Source organism: Octodon degus, unplaced genomic scaffold (assembly GCF_000260255.1).
Source record: "Octodon degus isolate 3935 unplaced genomic scaffold, OctDeg1.0 scaffold00030, whole genome shotgun sequence".
Taxonomy (NCBI): Eukaryota; Metazoa; Chordata; class Mammalia; order Rodentia; family Octodontidae; genus Octodon; species Octodon degus.
Window position 1 is genome coordinate 3,030,380 of NW_004524606.1, and position 21,433 is coordinate 3,051,812.

Genomic DNA, 21,433 nt, shown 5'->3' on the forward strand with positions numbered 1-21,433 from the left:
AGAATGTTCACTCTTACTGTCTAAAATACAAACCCACTAATTACAAAAGTTTGTCAACTGCTTAATATCACTACCCACTATTAGTGTTCCTAATTGTATTTCTGTAAATACAAAACTATAACTATCTTAAACACATATTCTCTCTTGGGTAAGAATATTAGTAGGTACTAGGGTAAAAATACCTGTACCAAAACTCTACACGAAAGGTCAGAGGATGGTGCTATATAAAATAACAAAGAGAAGGAGCAAAATACATTCTCAGGCCATGAGCCCACCCAGAATGCAGGAGACACTAGCATACAACAAATTGGAAATTGCCTGATAGCTCTGAAATAATAGCATCTGAAGCAGACAAACAACTTCAGAAAGGTATAGAGGAAATCAGATCAGAAATGATCTCTGAAGTAATAAAAGAAATGATAATTATAATGAAAGAATTATTAAGTGCTTCTAAAGAAGACACTAATAAAAAAGGAGGAGACCATTCAAGGTCAGTGAGGACTCGGGACATAAAAAAAACCTCTACTGTGACATTCCGTAACTCAGTGGTGTCCTAAATTTTCTGATCAAGATTATAGGGCCACAGAGGAAAGTCATAGATAATGTATAGTGTGCCTAAGGAGAGTCACATGGAGAGTAAACATTCTCTCAGGCTTTCACAGAGAGCAAATTGGTCAAACAATGGCTGTGACTCATCCACATGGCTGACAATGACAAAAGATCTACAAGCTGCTGTATATGGTTTCAGGGTGAATCCTAAGGGAGTTTGAATGACCTGGTCAGATACAACAATTACATTTTTAGTTATATAAGTCTTGCTTTATCTTGGTCTTAATCATCCAGCAGAAAAGTATAAAAGTAAATCCATATTAATATGCTGAGCTGTAAAAGGCTCAAGTCAACAACTTCTGACAATTTCCAAACCTACAGATAACCCACTACTATTATAGACTATTGGACTTTATTGGGTTATTTTGCTGAATTCAAGTACCTACAATCTTTAAACAGCCTTCTAGTATGAAAAGGTTCTTTAAAGACTTCTTCAAATACAACTTCTCTAACTACAGTGGGAACACCAATCTCTGACAAAACAAAATGAAAAAGGAGGGAGCTTCATGGCTTGTTGGGAGCCACAAAGCTAGGAAATTGATCAAATATGTGTAGGTGGGACTTGGCCCAGTGCCTAAAGCAAACAAGCTACCTCATTCCTGAGATGAATATCCTTTGTAGTTAAGGTTAACTATCAGTTGCTAGGTGACCTAGTGTCATGCATTACTAACTTCACAAAAGTGTAAATAAAGGACTTTTTGTTGTGAAAAAAATATGTATATACAAGATAGTTAGGATAGATAGACAGCTACTTTCTCTTAGTTCATTGAGAATAAAAGTTTATGCTAATATTGTTTAGACAAGATATTATGTCTGCATCTTGTCCTCTGAATAACTACTATGAACACAACAATATACAATGTATTAAGTATTGTAACCATCCTACTAACCTGGTTTGAAAGTGTTTCATTGCTATTTTATCTTTTTTTCTCACTATAATGAATTTTTTAAAAAGAGAATAGAAAAATTATGGAATTCTTGAATGGGCAATACAGGAAAGAAATAAAATTCATTAAGTAGATTCAAAGAGATAGGGAAATTAAAACCTCAATCACAAGCTGGCAAAACTGCTTTCATGAAAGTTAAGATAGAGTTTTAAGATAAAGCAAGGCAAACATTAAAACTTGTAACTCTGTGCCCAGTAGCCCAGTCCGGTTGTGGCAAGAGAGCTGGGGTAGCGTCATTTTGATGGCCTTGCCAGTTGAAGCCCATGCAACCTCTCTTGGACAGGCTTTGTTCACTGCCTGTTACTTTCCTCAGAAGATGATCCACATTTTGACATCTCTAGTTTTCTATGGTCTAAATTGCACCTTTAGCTTCATTACCATAGCTTCATATCATCATAGATATCATAGCATTTCATCATATCCATGGAACACCTCCTGGCCTCTTAGATTTTTGAAATCTAAGTGGAAGCTTGAATGATCCCATAAATCTTGTATTCTACAAGCCTATAGAAGCAACCCAGAGTCAATGACACTACAATTTTCTGCCAGCTCAAGCAGTACCCAGGATCCATGAATCAGCACTTTCATGGGTGCTGAGTGCCTGGATAGCAGCATTCAATGGAGTAAGTGCTGGAGAATAGACTCCCTCAGTACCTGTTTTTTTTTTTTTTTCCTTCTGGAATGACTGGTAATTTTTATTAAATTTTATAAGCTTAAGGCAAAAAACAGTCAGTAACTAATCAATAAAAACAATTCTACCACTTACTGGTAATTAATATGCTAAGCCAAGTTGGAAAACATTTTACTGAAAGCAAAACATTTAGAGAAAATAGATATTTATACAAAATTATAAAATGTTCTTAATCAGAATAAGTACATTTAAAGGAAAGCACAAACTCATTTTAATTTATTGAGCCAGTTAAAAACTTAAAAATTTAAGTGGAAATTGAAATATGTAAAAATGTATAAATAGTCTACAAAAGATGGTAATTTTTTCCTGAGTATTCTAAAGCTATGAAATGTAAGGTGACATAAGAAGGTTGAGGTCTGGGAACCCTATCAAGGACATTTCCTTTCTAGACACTGCTTCCCTCCTTCTTCATATTTTGTTTGGAAATCCACATCTGTTGAAAGGTGCCCAAAGAAGCTAGAATGGAACCACCAATCCATGAACTAAACCTTCTTTCCACTGTTGTGTTATTTGCAATTAGTTTCAACCACATGCTTGGAGACGTTTTCTGAGAAAGCTCTCCATTCAATCTGTCAGTAAAACTCTGTATTAGCGTGTTTCCTCCTGCCATTATCACACTGCCATAGAGACCTGGACTAATATCAATATCACACATCCCAATGTTTGTAGTGACAACACGACTGACTCCCAACATTGTATTTCCTGGTAATCCCTTTACATTGGAAAGGTCAAATAATCCTTCAGGAATTTTTAGATGCTCTGCACCAAATCACTATTGTAGACATTAGGAAATATATAATGAACAGTTGGCATCTGTTTAGCTCCTTGTTCATCGTAAGTTGAATCTGACACTTGAAGTACTGAAGCTTGAAAATCTTAATGCAGTTACACATGTAGTTGTGCCAAGATCTTGTAACCTGTGGCAACTTCTCTTTCCTTTTTCAGTTTGCTGAAGAGCCTTCATGAACAGCTTCTTTTGATGCAATCATATATGAAGGAATTAATTCTATATTCATTTCTTGGAAGAGTTCTCTGCATTGCATAGTTATAAAATCTCCAGCAAGGGGGGATTTCACAATGTCTTGTTGGAGGAGGTAACCATCATGGACTGGAATTGCAGTGGTATGAGTCAATCCACTGTTCAAAATTAGCCCAGTAGAACGACCATTAGCAAATGCTATCAAAACTGCAGTTTTACACAGAAATAATGCAGGGATGTCGTAGTGTTCGAACATTAACTCTGTCAGTTTTTCCTCTCTTTGCTCTAGTATTCCACGGTGCTTCTGACATGAGGACAGGATGCAGGCTGGCTTCGGATTTGACGTGCATTTTATAGGTATGATCCAAAATAGCCTAGAAACTATCCCATTCTTCAACCATGCCATTTTTTAGCGGCGAGGTGGCCTCCATATTCTCCCTTGGAACACACAGAGCATTGGTGTCTATATAGTAGATGGGGCCGCCCTGCTTGCATTTGTCGCCATCTATTTCCATCAGCATGCTTCTGTCTTCTCTTTCTAGCACCATACCAACAGCTATGGGGAAATCCACCTTTGGTCAAGTCCTCAGCAGCATAAGCAGCTCTCACAGTATAGGATCCAATATCAAAAACCGGGGCTCCAACTTCATCTCCCCCGTACACACCGCCGCTCATGGCTGCTGTCGTCACGACTCTTGGACTAAATGCGACCAAGTGAGGTGACTGCGGCAGTCACTACTGCAGGTCTGAGCATCTCAAGCTCCTGGCCTCCTCAAGTTCCACCACTACCCGCCTCAGGCAACAAAGCGGCATTCCAGCACCTGTTCTTAAATGGGCATCCTCACATCTTGCCACAACTTAATATGATTGCCAGACACAGAGCTACAGAATTTAATATTTGTCTTGCTATATTTCTGTCCTGTTTCTAATTCATTTCTGTCTCCCTATTGCTATCTTTTGGAATGATAATATTTACCCTATGCCATTTTATGTTGGAAGAATTTAACTGTCTTTTACTGAAACCCACAGCTAGTGGTTTATTTTGAATCTCAGAGGAGACTTTGGACGGACTTTTCAGTAATGCTACAACAGTGAAGAATTTGGGAATTCTTGGAGAGATGTGTGTGTTACATAATCAGATAGACATGAATCATTAAGAGACCAGGATTGGAATGCTGAGATTTAGATATAAAATGTCCCGCAAAAGTCTGAAGTATTTGAAACGTGATTGGATTATGTGGTACTAGACTCACAGGTTAATTTATCCACTGATAACATCAGTAGATTATTGTGCTGTGAGAATATGGGGCATGGTTGGAGCTGGGTCATTGGGAAGTTGATCCTGAAAAGTATTGTTATCCCACCTCTTCCCATCTCTCTGCTATCTGACTGCTGTGGGTTTAGCACTATTTTCTCTATCATGCTCCCTGCTATCCTCTTTATGCTCAAAAGCCAGCTGTTCCTGGACTAAAACATGAGCCAAAATGCACTCCTCCTAAATTTAAAAATTGTTCATGTCAGATATTCTATTGCAGTGAAAGGAATGTGGCTCTAAGTGAGAGTCCCAGAGACTCTTCCACAATGAAAGCTTTACAATGTGGCACACAGGAGTCTGTAAAGGATGTCCTAATGTAAAGTACTTAGTTTCTCTTAATACCAATCCTTTCATAAACTGCAGTCTCTTTGCCTAAACTTTGCATGAACTTCCTTTCTGACAAAACTGGAAACATTTTTTATACTTCTCATTTTTTATACTTCTCATTCACCTGGTAAATCTGACAAACAGCAGCCAGTAGTAATAATGTCCCAGTCATTATTACCCAGTTACTGGGTGACTTTAAAATTTCTCTGTGGCTGGGTATATAGCTCAGTGGCATAAACACCTGGCAAGTGCAAGGTCCTGGGTTAGGCCCTCCACATCAAAAGTAAATAAAATAAAATTCCTTTGCTAGACTAATTACTTTACTACTGTTAATCTCACTCATGAAAATAAACAGGATATACAAAATGATGACAAATTTCCTGCTCACGTGTATGTAACACATGTGGCCACTAGTCCAAATGTCTAAGTAGACACTGTTCTCAGCTAAAATCTCTGTAGTCTTGCCTTTGCTATCAATATTCCTATTAGAATTCTGATTGAGCTCCAAAAAGAATCGACTAATACATTCAGTTTCCTAGGTTGTAGGGCTTTTCTAAACCTTTGCAAATTCCTCCCACAAAAAGTTTTCAAAGAATTGTAAACTAAATTGTTTGCTAAAGCCACAGCAACAACTTCACTGCTAGTTCCAGTTTTCTACATTAGCTATTTTCCTACTGAAGAGACAAAATACTCAAAATCCACAATTTAAAGGAAAGATTGATTTAGCTCACTGTTGCTTCCAATACACTCAGGCCAAAGCCAGCTGCTCCAAGGCAGAAACATATAGTAGAGGGGCTGAGGAGATAGCTCCATAGAATAAGCACTCACCTGACAAGTGCAAGGGCCTGAGTTCAATCCCCAGTTCCACAAAAACGGAGAAAAGAAAGGCATGAAAAAGAAAGTTGATCACCCATGGCATCCAGGAAGCATAAACTGTGGAGAAGAACTGAAGACAAGAGTAACTTTCTTCCCAGCACTGGGGAGGCTGAAACAGGAGGAGCACTATGAGTCTGAGCTGCATAATGAGACCCTGTATCAAACACATAAATAGATAAAAGATTTAAAAAATTAAAGCAACATTACCTTTCCAGGTAACAGCCCAGTGACCCAATTCCAACCATGCCCCACCTCCTCACAGCAGTTCCTTCTCAGAACTCAATCACTGAATGTCAGTGAGTTCACAGATGAGTACTGTCCAGTCACCTTCCAAATGCATGAAAGTTTGGAGTATGCTTCTTTCTTTCTTTCTTTCTTTCTTTCTTTCTTTCTTTCTTTCTTTCTTTCTTTCTTTCTTCTTTCTTTCTTTCTTTCTTTTTTAACCAGGGATTGAACTCAGGCCTTTGCACTTGCCAGGGAAATGCTTCTTCTACTTAGCCATCTCCCTGGCCTGCTGGAACACATTTTAAAGCTTCCATAATGCAAATAACCTATGACACATTTACATGGAAAAAAAGATTCACTTTTTGCATCGTAATTCTGGGTTCTCCTCTACTGAGTCAGATTAAAACATACTGTCATTTTCTTGCCCTGCTGTAATGTCATCTGTTAAAATACTAATCATTTTTTCTAGACTAACTTCAAATGTCACCTCCATAATTAAATTTATTTAGCTCTCCACATATATGTTATCTAAGAATATCTCTAACTGCTTTCATATTCTAACAACTTGGGTGAATTATTTGATTTGATACATGATTGGATTATTGTTTGATTGCTAGCTGACTCTTTACACCACTTTCAGATACTAAACAGAATGAAAAAATGGAAGGAACAGAAAATGCTTCCCCTCCCATCCAGTTTACTTTGGTTGCTCAGGTGATAGATCCTGTTGCAGTTTTGGTTACTTCTGTCTCTTAGAAATGGCTGGTCACATGATACATAGGTGGTCAGGAGGTTGCATATTGTAAGAACCAACTGAAGACACCAAGCAGTCTACCTCTGCAACCCTTCTCTTTGCAACTCCCTTCCCAGAACTTCCAGGCCTGACATTTTTGAGGAACAATTGATTTCAAGTCAGTGCCTGTCTGACGTTAAGTAAATGTGCCTCCAGGGGGGCTTGCAGGTTAGCTCAGTTGATTAAGTGTCTGCTAGGGCAAACCCAGTCAGGTGCAGGGGACCATGGTTTGATGGGGAGCTCCCCATACCTTACTGGATCCTTAAGGCAGCCTGATCCAGCCAAAAAAATAAAATCCTTCTCAAGTAAATCTGTCTCCAAATCCTGGATGTCATTTCAGTGTTTCTGTTTGCCATTTCAATCCTATTCTTAAACTGCTTTCACATTCTCAATTCTATTCTACCTTTTCTATCCATTTGTATTCATAAGTACAGTTAGCTATCTATTAATGCATACACTTATATAATTATTCTAACAAACAGCAGTTAAAATTAAAAATCAAAATCTTCATGTCATTTTTAGTGATGAAAATCTTTTTTCACTTAATGGGTAGAAATCACACATTTTGAAACCTGTATCTTATTCCAACTTCAAACTAAGTAATACCTACTATCAAAATCCTCTTGTATTAGAAAAATTGGAATAAGTCACTTTTTTCAGGCTTTGTACTTTCTGTTGTTTAATAAACAGCAACACAACTCTGTCTGACATGCTGTATATTATTCTTCTTGAAGTCAGATATATTTATGAAAACTGATATTGGTGAAGGAAGATTATTCCTGAGTAACAAAATAGATATAGAAATTTAATGCAAGACTTTAAAATTTTTGTAAAACTTTACTCAGGTATCAAAGCATGTTATCAATAGACTTGAATGTCTGAACAGCGAATAGACGTATTTGGGTGTTGTTACACCTGTATGATGACTCAGTGTCTCAGGAATGCACAATGTGAAACTTGAACAACTAAGATAATTTTGCATACTAGGGTCTCACTTGGAGTGCCTGTCATTCTGGTCTTCTAAATACCTACTGCTTGTCATGTCATACCAATTACTGCCACACTGTCTTTCAAGTAAACGTTTGTTTAAAAAAAAATGGTAATACATGAAAACAAGAGATGAAACAAAAAGTCATAGAACTGTCCTGCTACCATGCTGTATATGATTAGATTTCTAAATTTCCTTGTAAAAATATGCAATTTTTATTCCTATTTTTTAAATATTTTTTATTTTTCTATTTCTTTTCTTTTTTTCTTCACATTCTATAGGGATGTAAAGTTTAACATATCAATACTTGGTGGAAAATACCTGTCCATGTTATGTCTAAGATGTTTCATATTCAGACAGATAGTGATGTTAAGCTCAAATGCCTATGCTATAGGATAATAATATCATTAAGCTTCTCTTCTAGAGGGTTAACAACTTAAGTTTGCAGACCAAAACTTGGATAAAAAGGACAACCAACATTTTGGCATTAGCCTTTCAACGTCAGTGAGGACTCAGGGTATGAGAGAACCTGTAATGTAATATCTTGTAACTCTATTGTGTCCCAAATTTTCTAATCAAAGAGATTATGGGGCCAAAGAGGAAAGTGATCAATGATGTACAATGTGCCTAAGGAGAGTCACATGGAGAGAAAACATTCTCTCAGGCTTTCACAGAGAGCAAATTAGTCAAGCAATGACCGTGACTCATCCACATGACTGACGTTGACAAAAGATCTACAAACTGTGGTACACAGTTTTAGGGTAAGTCCTAAGAAGATTTGAATGACCTTGTCAGATACAAAAGTTACATTTGTTTGTTATATAGGTGTTGCTTTATCTTGGTTTTATCCATCCAGCAGAAAAGTATAAAAATGAGATATGAAAAGTAAAGCCATATTAACATGCTGAACTGTAAAAGGCTCAAGCCAATAACTTCTGACATTGCCAGTCCCATGGATAACCCACTACTATTATGGACTACTAGACTGTATTGGATTATTTTGCTGAATTTATGCACCTACAATATTTACATGACAATGGAATACCCATCTCTGACAAAACTAAATAAAAGAAGGGGATACAAACGAAGGACCATTTTGCATCTATATATACAAAAGAGTTAGGATAGATATAGAGCTACTTTCTCTTAATTCAATGAGAAGAAAGATATGTACTAATAGTGTTTGGACAGGATATCATGTGTACATCTTTTACTATGACTAACCAATATGAAGACAACAATATGAAATGTATTAATTATTGAAACTAATCTGTTTTGAAACTGTCTCTTTACTATTTGTTTCTCAATAAAATTAATAAAAAAGATTAATTTTGCAACTATAGTCCAACAATGAGGTAAATAATCTAAATATTGTATTGACATTTGTAACTTTTTATTTCATAATCATTTCCTTTCTTATGTCTACCTTTATTTTTTAATAATTCTATTGAGAAACAAATAGCAATGAGACAGTTTCAAACCCGATTATTAGGACAGTTTCAATAATTAATACCTTGTATATTGTTGTCTTCTTAGTGATTATTCATAGTACAAGATGCAGACATGATATCCTTTCCACAAACACTATTACTACAAATCTTTCTATTCATTGAATTAAGCAAAAGTAGCTGTATATCTATCCTATTTTGTATATACAAATATAAAATGGTCCTTCATTTGTATCTTTTTTTGTTTAATTTTGTCAAATATGCACATTCCATTGTCATTAAAATATTGTAGGTGTGTGAATTCAGCAAAATATTCCAATATAGTCCAGTAGTTCATAATAGTAGTGGGTTATCCATAGGACTGACAATGTCAGAAGTTGTTGACTTGAGCCTTTAACAGCTCAGCATGTTAATATGGTTTTACTTTTTATACTTCATTTTTATACTTTTCTGCTGGATGATTAAGACCAAAATAAAGCAAGACCTATATAACAAGAAATGTAACTTTCATATCTGACAAGGTCAATCAAATCCCCTCAGGATTTATCCTGAAACCCTGTACCACAGTTTGTAGATTCTTTTGTCAGTGTCAGCCATGTGGTTGAGTCATGACCTTTGCTTGACCAATTTGCTCTCTGTGAAAAAGCCTGAGAGAATGTTTTCTCTCCATGTGACTCTCTTTAGGCACACTCTACATCATTGATCACTTTCCTCTGTGGCCCCATAATCTCCTTGATCAGAAAATTTGAAACATATCTGAGTTACATGATGTTACAGTACAGATTCTCCTATGTCAAGTCCTCACTGACGTTGAAAGACTAATGCCAAAATGTTGGCTGTCCTTGCAGCCCTTCTTTTTCTCTAATTTTTGGTCTGCAAACTTAAGTTGTTAACTCTCCAGAAGAGAAGCTTATTCTTATGTCTACCTTTAAACATATAGTTTAACATTTGCCATCTTAGTTAAGAAAGTACATTTTTTATTATTTTATTATTTATATTGAACTTTACACTTGATCTTATCCAAAAGGCCAAGAAGTAATATCTTATGCTTTAAAAGAAGTATACATAAACCATTTAATTAAGAATAAATACATTTTCTTTTTTTAATTTTAAAGAGAATAAAAAATAGACAAAACATTAGAAACATGTCAGACACTGAGTTGTGTTACTGCTTATTAAATAACACAAAGAACAAAGCCTGAAAAAAGAAACTCATTCCACTTTATGAGTATAAGAGGACTTTATGATAGTCAGTATTACTTAGTTTGAAGTTGGAAAAGACATAGGTTTCAACATATGTGATTTCTGCCCATTAAGTGAAAAAAAAAAGATTTTAATCGCAAAAAAATGACATCATTTCATTAGAAATTATACAGAATTTTAACAAAGATGATAGGAATTCCAACAATGATTTTTATGTTGCACATTGTTCCCTTCAAAGTAGTTCTCAGATTGCTGGATATAAGCAAATAAAATTGGTCAAAATAAAAATTTTAAATGTTATCTGCTCCCTGCAATAAAAAACAATAGAAACTAGTAGTACAATCATCATAGTTATTCTGTGTATATACAATACATACATGTTTTCCCCTTTCTTGTTTCTTTTCTCCTTTCCCTCATCCCAATTATTCTTTCTTTTTGAGCATTTTCTTTCCATTTTACTATATCTATTGTACCTTTCAGATTTTATTCTTTCTCACTTTATTTACTCTTTTACTCTTTATTTAACCTTTCTTACACTAGGAAGACATTACAATATTTACACATGCAGATCTAATTTATTTCACTTGTGAGTACAGCCTCTAGTTGAATCCATTTACCTATAAAAGCCTTAACTTTATCTTTGTTTATATCCCAATAATACTCCATTGTATAAAAATACCATGTCTTTTTTATCTGTTCCTCAGTAAATAGGCATTTGGGCTGTTTCATATTTAGCTATGATAAATTGTGCTGCTATAAACATACACATATATCACTGTGGTATGATGTGCTCGGTTCTTTTGGAAAACTACCCAGAATTGGAATAGCTGGGTTGAATGGGACTTCTAATCCTAGTTTTTTAAGGAATCTCCACACTGATATCCACAGTGGTTGTACCAGTCTACACTTATACCAAAAGTAGAGGACTCCCTTCTCTGCACAGTCTCTGCAGCATTTGGTTGAATTCTTGATGATAGCCATTCTTTCTGGGATGAAGTGGAATCTCAGTCTTGTGTCAATGTGCATTTCTTAAATGATCTGTTCTGTTGAACATTTTTACACATATTTATTTGTCATTTGTATTTCTTCCTCTTAGCAATGTGTATTCACCTCAAATGTCTGCTTTTGGATTGGGTCTTTTAATTGAGGGGGTCTTTTTTTTTCAATTCTTTATATGGTCTAGATAGAAACCTTTTGTCTGAAGAATATTGGATGAGATTTTTTCAAAATTTGTGGGTTTTCTTTTCACTATTGGTATTTTTTTTTTTTGGTGTTGTAGAATTTCTGCTCTCAGAGTCCTGCAATTTCCAGTGTAATATACTTTCTTTGTTAGACTGATTCCTAAGTATTTCTTCTTTTTTGGATGGCATTGTGAGGTGTGTGGTTTCCGTGATTTTCCTCTTGGTGAGGTAATTATTGTTTGTGTACAGGAATGCTACTGATATTTGGGTGTTGACTTGGTATCCTGCTATTCTGCTAAATTTGTTTACTCATTCTAGGAGTGTCTTGGTGGAGATTTTTCGGTTTTCCATGTAGAGTATCATGTCATCTGCAAATATAATTTCACTTCTTCCTTTCCAATTCTTATTCCTTTTATTTCTCTCTCTTGTCTAATTGCTCTTGCTAATATTTAAAGAATTATATTTTAAAAAGAATTATATCAAATACAATTCATAATACATCTTTGTCTTATACCTGATTTTAAAGTGAAAACTTTTAGCTTTTGTTCATTTAGTAAAATGTTTGCTACTGGTTTGTCATAAATGGCTTTTATCATATTGAGGAAAAGGCCATCTATTCAAATTTTCTGTAGGATTTGTATCATGAATGAGTGTTGGACTTTATCAAAGGCTTTTTCTGTGTCTATTGAGATGATCATGTGGTTTCTGTCTTTGGCTCTGTCGATATGGCAAATAACATTTATAGATTTGTGTATGTTGAACCATCCTTGCATCTCTGGAATGAATCCTACCTATCTGGTTGTGGTGTATAATCTTAATGATTTGCTGCATTCTGTTTGCCATATTTTATTGAGGACTTTTGCATCTATGTTCATTAGGGAGATTGACCTTTAGTTCTCTTTTATGGTTGGCCTTTCTCTGGTTTTATCATCAGAGTAATACTTGCCTCCAGAAATAATCTAAGAAGATTTTCTTCCCTTTCAATTTCATTGAAGAGTGTGAGGAGTACTGGCCTAAAATCTTCTCCAAATTTCTTTTAGAATTCAGCTTTGAATCCATTAGGAGCAGGGCTGTTTTTTGTCAGTAAGTATTTTATTACATTGTCAGCTTCATTAACTGATACTGGGTTATTCAGAATTTTTATATCTTCTTGATTCAGTTTTGGTAATTCATAGGTATCTAGGAATCTGTCCATTTCCTCTGTGTTTTCCATGCTATGAAAGTAAAGATTTTCAAAATAGGTATTTATGATCATCTGAATTTCCACAGGACCTGTAGTGATTTCACATTTTCCATTCTTTTTTGCATGAATTTGAGTTTTTGCATTCTGTTTTTTTTATAATGATAGCTAGCTAAAATTTTTATCAATTTTATAATGATAGCTAGCTAAAACTTTTATCAATTTTTTCAAGATTCAAATTTTTGATTCATTAATTCTTTGTATAGTTTTCTTTGTTTCCATTGCATTAATTTCCTAATCTTTATAATTTCCTGCCTTCTTTGGGCTTTGGCCTTGACTTGCTCTTCTTTTTCTAGAAACTTGAGGTGCATCATTAGGCTATTTATTTGTTCTCATTCTGTTTTCCTGATGTGAGAGTTTAGTTCTAGTATTTCATTCTAAGGAATACATCCATTGCATCTCAAAAATTCTCAGTAAATTGTATTCAAAAAAAATTTGGGGGGGGGGCAGAACGGGGATTGAACTCAGGTCCTTGCACTTGCCAGGGAAGCACTTATTTTACTGAGCCATCTCCTTGGCCCCTCAAATTTTATTTGATTACAAATATTATCTAATTTGCTTTTGAATTTCACCTGTGATCTATTGGTTGCACACAAAGGTATTATTTCTTTTCCATTGATAAATGAGTTTTTACTGTTTCTTTTGTCATTACTTTTCAATTTCTTTGCACTATGGTCAAATAATATGCATGGGATAATTTCAATTCCCTTGCATTTACTTAAGCATGTTCTATAGACTAATATGCAGTCTATTTTAGAGACTGTTCCAAGTGAAGCTGAAAAGAATGTATATTCAGATGTTATTGTGTGTAACACTATAAATGTCTACTAAATCCATTTGCCTACAAGTTCAGCTCTGCTACCTCTTTGTTAATTTTTTGTCTAGTTGATCTATCTCTTTGTGGGGTATTAAAACACTCTGTTAAGATTGTGTTGCTGGTTACTTGATTCTTAATATCCATTAAAATTTGTCTGATATAGTTGGGTGTTCCCATATTTGGTGCATACAAATTTATGACTGTTATCTCTTCTTCTCTAAGTTTTCCCCTAATAAGTATGTAGTGACCTTCATTATCTCATGTGATCATTCTTGGTTTGAAGTTCACATTGTGTGTGAACAGAATACCTACCCCTGCTTTTTGTTCAGATCCTGGTGCATATAGTATTGCTTTCCATCCTTTGATTTTGAGTCTACAAATTTCCTTTTCAGTTAAATGTGTTTCTTATATACAGTCTATGTTGGATTTTCATTCTTGATCCACTCTGCTAGTCTGTTTTCTTTTAATTTAGGAAATTGAGTCCATTCACATTGATATATAACTGATACATACTGGCTTGTATTTGTCATGTTATTTTTCTTCTTGTTGGTTCTCTACTTTTCTTCTGTGTTTAATTGCTTTTCCTGCTTGGTAGTTTCTTTCTTTTGTGCTCTTAGAACTGTGGTCATTTTTACTTGTTTGTAGAATATCTGTCAGTACTCTTTGTAGGGTTGTTTTGGTGATAATGAATTTTTCAGTTGTTCTTTGTTATTGGAAGTATCTTATTTCTTCATTAACTTTATATGATAAGTTTTGCAGAGTTCATCATTCTGGGTTCAGTGTTTTTTTTTTTTCTTTCTAGAATAAAATATTTCAAGCTCTTTTTAACTTGATGTTTGGCATTGAGAAATCTGATGTGATTCTACTGGACTTTCCTTTAAATGTGATCTGTTTCTTTTCTCTAACAGTATTTAATATGCTGTTCTTGTGCTGAATTTCTGGAATTTTGTTTATTATGTGTCTGGGTATAGATTTATTTCAGTTGATGCTATTTGGAGTTCTCTATGCCTCACTTATTGTATGGCAGATTCTTTTCCCATGCTTAGGAAATTTTCCACTATTACTTCTTCCAATAGTCTTTTTATGAAATTTGTGTTGTTTCCTCTTTTTCATTGACACCTGTTAGTCTTATTTTGTTCATCTTTCTGTCCTCTTGTAGCTGTTGAAATACTATTTCCTGATTCCTTGTTATTTTTAAAAGATCTTTCCTTTCATGGTATCTAGCTGCAATGAAGTTTTCAGGGTCTGAAAGTCCATCTTTAGTTTCATTCAAATAATTTTACCAACTTTTAATGCAATTTTTAATATCTTCTATATCCTTTAAATCTGTTGCATGCATTGTAATTCTTTCCTGTATTATTCATTCAAAGTTTCCGGCCTTTTTACCAAGATGGCGCCGAAGGCAAAGAAGGAAGCCCCTGCCCCTCCCAAAGCTGAAGCCAAAGCAAAAGCTTTGAAGGCCAAAAAGGCCGTGCTGAAAGGCATCCACAGCCACAAAAAGAAGAAGATACGAATGTCGCCCACCTTCTGCCGTCCCAAGACGCTCTGGCTCCGGAGGCAGCCCAAATACCCTGGGAAGAGCGCCCCCAGGAGAAACAAGCTTGACCACTATGCCATCATCAAGTTCCCCCTGACCACAGAGTCAGCCATGAAGAAGATTGAGGACAACAACACACTCGTGTTCATTGTGGATGTCAAAGCCAATAAGCACCAAATCAAACAAGCTGTAAAGAAGCTCTATGACATCGATGTTGCCAAGGTCAATACCCTAATCAGGCCTGATGGAGAGAAGAAGGCATATGTTCGACTGGCTCCTGATTATGATGCATTGGATGTTCCCAACAAAATTGGGATCATCTAAACTGAGTCCAGCTGGCTAATTCTAAATATATACTTTTTCTCAGTAAAAAAAAAAAAAAAAAAAAAGTTTCCATCATTTTTCTATGCTCATGTATTTTTTTCATCTATGTCTTCTTTAAATATGCTGAGCAATTCTTTCATTATGGTTATCATTTCTTTTTTTACCTGAGAGATTATTTCTGATCTGATGCCCTCTATAACCACATGGAGTTGTTTCTTTAGTTGGTAACATTTCAGAGATTTCAGGTGAATGACTTCAAATTTGTTCTTTGTTTACATCTCCTGAAATTGTTCTGGGTGGGCTGGAGGTCTCAGATTGCATTTTGTTTGTCTTTTCATTTCTATTTCAGATAGAATTCTTTATTTTTATTTCTAACAATGCTTGTGAAATTCTGATACTACATGGCTATATTACTACTATCAAGGCCATTCTAGGAAAAAATCTGTTCTTCAGGAATACCTTCTATGTCAGAGATTCTTGGTTTGTGACTGTCCTGAAATCCTGCTTTCCCAACTAAATGAGAGCGAGATGTTAGTTTCTGTTTCGCATTGTCTTCTGTCTTTAGATGTGTGACACTGGTGAGGCTATTGCCCCGGTGCTCCCCAATGTTGTTACCCAAGGAAGAACAAGTGATTAAAACAGATATGACATCCTAACTACTGTAGTACAATTAGCAATAATGATAACATCAAGCAAAATATAAAAATTGATAAATTTTGGGAACTGTTGTTTTATACTTTAGACCAGAGGAACAAAATCTACAGTTATGTAACAGAACAAATAATAAATTAAGAGTTTGTATGTGAAGTTTTTTCCCCTTGTTAGAGTAGATTTACCCCGTTTTCCTCTAGTCAGGTCAGTTGCCAGGTTCCAGGTGTAGGTGTCATGTAGGTAGATGCCCTAGATACCTAGATTCCTCTAGCCAAGCTCTACATTTTTATTTAAAATCAACAATGTGAGTATTATGCACATCAAACTAGAGCAGAAGTGATTCACAAAATAAAAATAGTAAAGCTCACAGCATACATTGTCAAATGGTAACAATATTCAATGATAAAACAATAAATTACAGTGTATTATTTCCAATAATATACTGCCTAACGAAAGCATAAAACTCTTAAAACTTAAGTTTGGTGTGCAAAAATAAACTGAAATAAGACAAAAATACAGAGTTCATTATAATATAAAATTTTCTTTGGCTTTGAGGGAGCCTTATAAAATAGCATTTTCAGTTTCTAAGGTTTAAATGCTACATGGAACTACTGAGTAATTAACTAAACAGGATCCCTTATATTTTGCATGATTTGATTTTTAAATTTTACTTTCCACAGTTAACTATATTTAAAAACTTTGATTTGTTTTTATCAGAAATTAAAGGGCCTGCTTCCATTATCATATACATTACAGAAATATTTACTTTTAAGACATATTTGAACATTCCTTAATTCATTCAAATTGAATATGCAGTAAGTTGAAATTAAAATACAACACATAAGATGCATTTGCTTAAAATTTTAAAGTCTCTTTATGTCATATTTTTAATATCAAAAAATACTTCAATTCTCAGTATGCTTAGCTAAATTAATTCAGTGGAACTCAGTTCAGCTTACTATATTACTACCATTTTAAACATACTAGATTAGGCAATGAAGGAATTATTAATAAGCTGTTCTATGTTTTAAGGAACTTATATTTTATGGGGAAAATAAAAATAACATACAAATTGCTATCAAATAATTGCAAGTAAACCTGTTAAAGACACTACTACACAGAAGAGAAGCATGATGAAGTTATTAAGGAATAAGATTTTAATCAAAATAATTTCAAAGGCATTGGTGGAGAAAAAGGAGAGTTAACAAAAGAATTGAACAAAAATAATTGTGCTACATTTTCACATATAATAATAGAGTACTGATAAAATATATTGTGGAAGACATTAAATCTATTTAAAAAATTTATTCTTTCAAAAAAATTGTTTCCTAATTCTGTGCCGCATGCTATGAAATATGGAAGAAGGTGATAAGGATAGATGAAAATTCAAAAATATGTTTCAAAAATATTACCAAAAAATAATTACATTATGATGAGCAATTTAGGACCCAAAGAATCATAAAGCCTGTGTGAGTAAACAGTAAACAGGAAAAACTTCTGACTCTTTAAGTTTTGATGTGGAGATTTCAGGATGAGTAACAGAAAATTCACAAAGCAAAGAAAAGAATACTTCAGGACAGGGACAATCATTCATTTATTTTATTTTAATATATATTTAGCATTCATTAAATTCCTATTAGATTTTTACACTTACAGATTTATTATAAATGGAAACATGTAATATATCATCTTGTGTGCCTGACTTCATGTACTTATTATTAGGTTTGTGGCACTCATTCATGTAGCTAAAATGTATTTCCACTTATAGATGATATTCTTTTGTTTAAGTATACTACAGTATATTATAGCTATTCTATTACTATTGATGTTTGAAGCTATGACTAATGAATAAATAAACACTCCTTAATGTCTTTTATTATATATTTGTCAGAGTTTATAGTAGTAATAAATATAGAAGGATAATTTTGAATTAAAAGTTATTTATGATGCAAAGTGCAAAAATATTTGATAATATCAGACTGCTGTCCAAATATACTCTCAATAGAATTTTCTCATTCTTTTTTTTTAATTTATGTACTTGTACAGAGTCTCACTATGCAGCTTGGACTTGTAGTGATTTTCTTGTTTTCAGCCTGGCCAGCACTGGAATTACAGATGTGCACCACCATGCCTAGACTGGGTCCTAGGCTTGGTCCTAGCGTGCCCCAGGGGTGGGGCTGGCATGGCATGCAGAATCAGGGATCAAACCCTGGTACCTGTGCTTGCCAAAGAAGACACTTAGTCTGCTGAGCCTTCTCTCCGGCCCTTCATTCTTTACTGCACTACATATTGCTGATAATTAATTTTGTGATATTATTAATTTAAGCCATTTTTAATTGTGATCTAATAGGCCATCACTGTAATTTTCTTTGCAGCGCAGATTACATGACCAGACTCTATTGATTAGCAATTTGAACTTTTGAAGCTATTCAAATAAAGCCAATCTCAGAAAAAAAAAAATCTAGCAGAAAGTTAAGCTGAGACTTTAAAAGAGATAGTGAACTCAATGTGACAGGTCTCAACTAGAGTTATTAATGACGCACAGGGGTGAAGTTTCCAGCATTGTTGGAAAGTGGGTCAAAGCTTGAGAGGAAAGGCAAAACTGACTCCGAAATTTCCATCCTTTGGAAGATGAAGAGTAAAAGAGTTAAGGACATAAATTGTGGAAATTTAGAAAGACCATTTATTTTTCACAAAGATAAAACAAAGGAAGCTATCACAGGCAGACTTTGTGACAGATAACTTCTTGATGAAACTAATCCTTACTGACTTCTCATCAGAGGAAATTGGTGTAGACCCAACTAGTGCTGAACTACTTCCAGTATTCTAAAACTTTGTGCAAACAAAATCCTTTCTATTCTGTTATTCTGTCAGAGGAAACCTAATTTCTTCCAGATAATTTTCTCTGAAATTTTGAGGTTCAGAATTTCTTTCAGTCGCTATAAATCTGATGCTTCCTGAGGCCAAGTCTCTCTCTCCAGCTGCTTTCTATTTGTCCCTTTCTCCATCTCTGTCAGGCACACTGTGGCCTCTATAGACCCTAAGTGCCAAATTTCTATGCACTGTTAAGTAATTTCCTCCAGTAAGATAATCCTTCCCCATGTGGACTTTGTGAACTCATTTTCTTTACACTGACAGATTCTCTTAGCAATACTTGCAATCTCTTGTGTTTTAAGCAAGGCATCTTGCAAAAGTTTTTGCAAAAACAAATATTATTAAACTCGAATGTATTAAAATGTAAGCTTTATTGGTATAACTTTAAACTGTCTCAATTATCATAAGTGAATATTTTTGGAATGTTGTTTTCCCTAATTTCCTCATAACTTGGGAAATTTAGATTACATAAATATTTTATATCTCTGAAATAGAAAGTGTTCTCTTCCCTTTTTTCCTAAATGTTTTAAGGTGCAAAATTTAGTTTAAAAACAAGTAAGATCTCGGGGCTGGGGAGATGGCTCAGTGGAATAAGTGCTTCCCTGGCAAGCACAAGGGCCTGAGTTCAATCCCTGGTTCCGCAAAAAAAAAAAAAAAAAAAATCTAAAAATGCATTTAAAATACAGAAATGTATGTTTGCTATTAGAAATGACCATGAAGAATAAATATTAATTTATTTATTACAATGGTAAGGCATAAGTGAATTTTTTTCTTTTTTATCTTAGGCAACGTGGTAATATACCAAAAATATGGATCCTCTATTTTTCTTTTCAGGTTTTTTATAGAGAGTTTTGTAGTAAGTATATGAGGGCAACATTCCTCTTGGTACACATACATAACACAGCTTATTTTTTAAATATCTCTTTTCTCCTTCTCCCCCTTTTTTCATCTTTTGGTTCCCCATCTGTTTGCAAAAGTTATCTCACTATTTCTGATTCTTAAATAGAGACATTTGGGGGGGATCCTGATGAGACGGCAGACGTGGAGCTCCTACACTCTAATAAGATTATTTTGCCTGAGGATGACATTTCCCCACCCACTTTGGCAGAGATGGTGCCAATCACACTTACTGTGGTGCTGGCCTCTTCTGGTATACGGGAAGAAAATAATCTTATACTGACTATCATGATAATACTAATACTCCTTGGACCCACCCTTTCTACCCACTCCTCTTCTAAGCCTATAACCAGGCTCAACTCCCAGAAGGCTTCTAAGGATGAGGTACATAGTGTGACCCATGAGGAGGTTGCTATCCTCCAAAAAACTTTCTGAGTTTTCTAACTCTTGTAAGCAGAGAACCAATAAGCAAGTATGGAAGTGAATTTTATGAGTTTGAGTTAAATGAATACAAAAAATATACCCAGACCAGGTATGTTTTTGTTCACATGAGCTCACTAAACAGGCACTCTGAATTTAATATTGCATCTCATGGAGTAAATAAAGGTGATAATGGTTTATTTCCTGGTTGGCAGAAATATAGAATAAAAACTGGCCCAATGTCAATGAGTTATAGATGCCTGATTCCATGGTTTATTGAGTATGAGGTTTTCAGAGGCATAGCAAAATGGAAATGAGGAGTGGGTTTATCAGGTCAAATCTAATCTTCCACACTGGGATAATCCAGAAAATGTATCATTCACTAACATATTGAAAAACAGATTTGTGAGGGAAGCATTGCCATCCCTGAAGAAGTCTTTTAGTGCTTGCCTCTGTATACCAAACCTTGCAGAGGGGACTGGGCTTACCCAGGTAAGAAACTTAAGAGTCATGGTTTTGACTGAATTTCATAATGGCACAGATGCCTACACTTACTATAATAGACAACAAAAGCAGAGCAATGATCAGAATGGTGTGATATGTGTAAACCTATGGCATTAATCATGGTGTTCCCAAAACTGAAATAGATGGAAAGCCTACAAAAATTTAACTGGGTTTATATAATCAAAAAATAAGGGCAAATGAACAGAAACCTACTTCAAATTGAGTAACGAGTAATCACAGCCTTTCAATCAGATTTATAATTTTAGCCTATTTACAGACATAGGACTACTTGAATGAAGAAGAGGCTGGATCCCTTTCATGAAGGACCCTGTTGCACCAAAAATGTGTATGGCCAATACTCCCATACTTCCCCAAAGGGATCTAAGTTCTTTTCCTCAAGTGAATGTCCACTGGGAGAAAAGAAATGAGATGTTTGGGGGACTACTGGACACTAGTTCTGAACCAACGCTGATTCCAAGAGATTCAAATGTCAGCGTGGCCCTCCAGTAAGAATAGGTGCCAGCGATGTTTATAGCGGCACAATTTGTGATAGCCAAATCTTGGAAACAACCAAGATGCCCATCACC

General features: G+C 34.8%; 1 pseudogene; it reads right to left on the minus strand.

Annotated features, from left to right (window-relative positions):
- Window positions 1-2,615: 2,615 nt before the first annotated feature.
- Window positions 2,616-3,901, minus strand: LOC101565990 (annotated as a pseudogene).
- Between the last annotated feature and the right edge of the window lie 17,532 nt (window positions 3,902-21,433).